The 4,013-nt window shown below is 47.4% G+C and overlaps 1 non-coding gene across 1 annotated transcript; it reads right to left on the bottom strand.

Annotated features, from left to right (window-relative positions):
- Nucleotides 1-3,225: 3,225 nt before the first annotated feature.
- LOC146012540 (U2 spliceosomal RNA) lies at nucleotides 3,226-3,416 on the bottom strand. The gene has a single exon (XR_014445700.1). It is a non-coding gene; the product is annotated as a U2 spliceosomal RNA (small nuclear RNA).
- Nucleotides 3,417-4,013: the final 597 nt, after the last annotated feature.

The following is a 4,013-nucleotide window of genomic DNA, read 5'->3' as shown; positions in this document are numbered from 1 at the left end:
ATTATACTAAACTTGTTACCTTTAATTAGAACCCCAACACCACTATTTCTATTTTCCTTCGACCCACTCCACAGAGATGGCCCATATTTCCACTCCTCCTTTTTTGGAGTTTCCTCAATGCCACATTCTTGCAAACATATTATGTCGCCCTCCAAACCACCAACATAATCTAAAATTGCAGCACGCCTGTATTTTGATTTACAGCTTCTTACATTTAGGGATATTACCCCAAGCATTCTATTCTCGCTTATTTAAATTTATTTTTGGTATCACCCCCTCAGGTTATTTCCTCCGAGGTATCGGAGAGACCTGGATCATCAGTGCCTAATAAAAACCTCCTGCAGCGGTCATCTTTCACGTTTTTTTGCATCATCAAAAATCTCTTGTTTTGACATTCTCTTGATGTCCATAATTGCAAGCTTTCCCATGGCTTCCTTATTTGTCATCATGCCACTCGATTCACCACTCTCCTCAATTTTGGCTTTTTTTGCAGAGTTCTGTTCCGGCTGTTTTCTCAGGAGCCGCGGCGTCCTAGAGAAGTCAGTGTCAGAGCTTCCCTGCACCTCCTGTCTCAGCTCTTCAAGGTATTTTTTCTCCCCTCCCTCCACACTTTCTACCGTCAGCAAAGAATCGTCACTACTCACGGGGCTTTGTCCTTCGTACAAGGTGCTGCAGTTCTCCGGTCCATAATTCACGGGGCTAAAGGTGACGGAGCCGTCACTCATCACGTCCCTGGCTTCCGTGTCACCCGCCCACTGCTCCAGCGACGAAGCCGTTGCATCAGGCATCTCCTCTTCCGATATTTCCTCCCTCACTGCCTCGTGGGTCTGGCGAGGTTTCTTCCTCGGCGGATTCGCCGCAGACTGCTGTTCCTCCTCAGCAGATTCCTCTTGTACCATTTGAATCACCTTATCTGCCGTTTTTCTCAGATTTGCATGGAAGACGGCAGCTTCCTCCTCTGACTTTTTCACTCTCTCCTCCCTCTCCCTTTTCCTCTCTTCATATAACTGTGCATTCCGCTCAGCAATTTCTTGGGGAGTTTTACCTTTCTTGGTCTCTTGGGCTACTTTAGGACATCTACGGGCCACATGATCCCGGGAGCCACAAATGGCACATTGCTTTTCCTCATTGCAGTCCTTGGCCTCATAACCAGTTGCATTACAATTTCTGCATGTTTTACCAGTGTCACATTCTTCTTTTTGGTGCCCAAACCTTCTGCACCTCCTGCAGAAATCTGGTTGTCCATGGTAGTAAAGGTAACCTCTCAGGTCACCAATAGAGAAGGTAGCAGGGGGATGTTTCAAGCCATCCTCACTTGTTTTATCCTCCCTGAGCCTCACCCAGAAACGCCATTCTCCATTGAATATTCCCAAAATATTTTTTTGCATCACCACACCTCTGATCTGGCTGCAATACTGTCTGAGAAAGGTCACAATTTTTTCCATTTCCACATAAGGGTTATATAGGTGGACCGTAATTGGCCTCTCCTCAATCACTGCTGGGAAAACCTCCACACCCTCAAACATTGGGTCTGCCTCATGTTTCTGTAATTGCCACAGGGTTTGCTGATACTGACCTTCTTCTACAAAGGAGACATCCAGCAGATCTTGGGATCGTATTTCCTGCACGCAAAAGATTTCCCGTCTCTGGACTCCACATACTTTCTCCAAAAGGTCTTCCACCAAGTATCTCAAAGATCCATTCCCGCAACGCCTTGTGATTTTCACCCGTATTGTGTTCTTTACAGCCGACATCCTGATGCTCTTCCTCCTTCCGATTCTCCGATCACTCCACGAACCTTGAAGCCCCTACCTTTTGACAACGACCATGATCGTGCCAAAAAGCCGAGAAGCGATAACCCGAATGGGGTCCCAGCAAAGCGCAGGGACCGAAATTCGGCCACCAACACTGGTGGAGATCAGCACCACGGACACATCTAACACACACACATCACATCTTTGTCGTTGCAGTCTGAAAGATACCTGGCTGTACGGCAGGTGTGAATAGGACTTGAAGTGCTGGACAGGGACCGGAGGACGAGTAGCCATCCAACTGATTTTGTGATTAGGTCGTCGGCGGGCGGGCAGGGTGCCTCAGCTGGGTAGGAGGCCAAATTTGCATGTGCTCCGCCCCGTCTGTTGACGTCGCGTCAACAGACACACACCCACTAGGCAGACGACCAACAGGCAAGCAGCAGCAGCCAGCTGTCTCCTCGCTCTTTGCTGCTGCATGCCTGTGTCCCTGACGAACTGCTGCTGAGTAAATCAATCAGCTAGCTGCTGCAGAGGAGAAGGAGGAATCTTGCACAATCAGGTGCAATGACGGCTTTCCTGTTTTGAGCCCATTCAGCAGCAGTAGTAGACAGTCAGATGGACAGGCATTCATGTGGCAGGACCCTTTGTGTGACATCACAATCTGCCCTCTATGACATCACAAGCTGCTCACTCGGAATCCGGCGGAACCTGACAGCCAGACAGTCACTTGGAACAGACAGGCAGACAGGACAGTCATGTGTAGGTGAGCTGGGTGGGCCAATGTTTTCTTTTATTGGCAGTTACCACCCAAATGATGGTCCGAAGAAGGTAAGTGATACTTTTTCTAAATCCCCCTCTCAATGATCATCAATTGTTGGGCTCGGCAAAAAAAAATGGAAGAGGAAAAAAAATTCCCAAAACAAAAGAGAGGAAAGAGGAAAAAAATTTCCCAAAACAAAAGAGAGAGAAAAGAGAGCGCAAAAAGAAAAGAAAAAAAATATAAGAGATCAAGAAAGAAAAAGCAAAAAAAAAACCAAGCCATTTCAAATGGAGAGGGAGGGGGGTCCAAAAATGCCATTGCTGTGATCCAGTTGATGTTTCCGTGGAAAGATCGTAGGTAAGTCACATAGTGTTTGCCTATTTTTTGGGAGGTCGCAGCGATTGATAAGTCATTTAATTTAGGCAGGCTTCCGGTCTTTTGGCTAGGCCGCATATGCTGATATCAAGTGTAGTGTCACGTAAAAATATTTAACTGCCTCGATTCCAGAAAGTACAATTCAAGGAGTCAAGAAATAGTCACAAAATGATACACTGGAGGCAGGATTTCAAAGTATTTATGCACAAGGGTTAAACCTTGAAGCAGCAAATGCATGCATTTCTAAATACAAAGTTAGTACAAAGGTGCACAAACAATTGATACTCCAAATTAAGTGCCAGGAATGGAAATAGTCTTTTTTTGGATAACAGATTAGGAAGGTGCACCGGTCCTGGAAGTACTGCAATACCAGGTCAATGCGTGGAGTGGACAGAGCAAGCTCTTCTTCCATCTCCCTGTTCTAAAAATCCATTTAATATATGGCCCCCAGATAGGGGGCGTATCAGATATTAAACTGATAAGAACAGATACTACACTTGATCTTAGCCAAAAGGCCGAGAAGCGATAACCCGAATGGGGTCCCAGCAAAGCGCGCGAACCGGAATTCGGCCACCAACACTGGTGCAGAAGAGATCAGCACCACGGACACATCTAACACACACACATCACTTCTATGTCGTTGCAGTCTGAAAGATACCTGGCTGTACGGCAGGTGAATAGGACTTGAAGTGCTGGACAGGGACCGGAGGACAAGTAGCCATCCAACTGATTTTGTGATTAGGTCGTCGGCAGCCTCTTCTGGGTAGGAGGCCGAATTTGCATGTGCTCCACACACCCACTAGGCAGATGACCAACAGGCAAACAGATGACCAACAGGCAAACAGCAGCAGCCAGCTGTCTTCTCGCTCTTTGCTCTCTGATAAGAACAGATGAGTTTGAAAAAACTCAGGAGCCCGAGGTGTGCTCCCTACCACCAGTGCTGTGCCTAAACACGTGCAAAGGGGGCCGTGCGTTCGAAGTGGGCTTATCTCCCGAAAGAGATGGGCCCCGTTTTTCCCCTAACCCTTCTCAACCATAAGGCCGAAGAGGGGAAAATAGGGAACGGTGGGTCCTCTTCGCCGAAGCTTAGAGAGACCCTCATTCCTCAACCCCCGGAAGGGTTA

The sequence above is a fragment of the Crinia signifera genome, chromosome 6 (genome assembly GCF_055691185.1).
Source record: "Crinia signifera chromosome 6, ASM5569118v1, whole genome shotgun sequence".
Classification (NCBI taxonomy): domain Eukaryota; kingdom Metazoa; phylum Chordata; class Amphibia; order Anura; family Myobatrachidae; genus Crinia; species Crinia signifera.
Note: the sequence above shows the minus strand (reverse complement) of the source record. Positions and strands in the feature narration are given on the sequence as shown.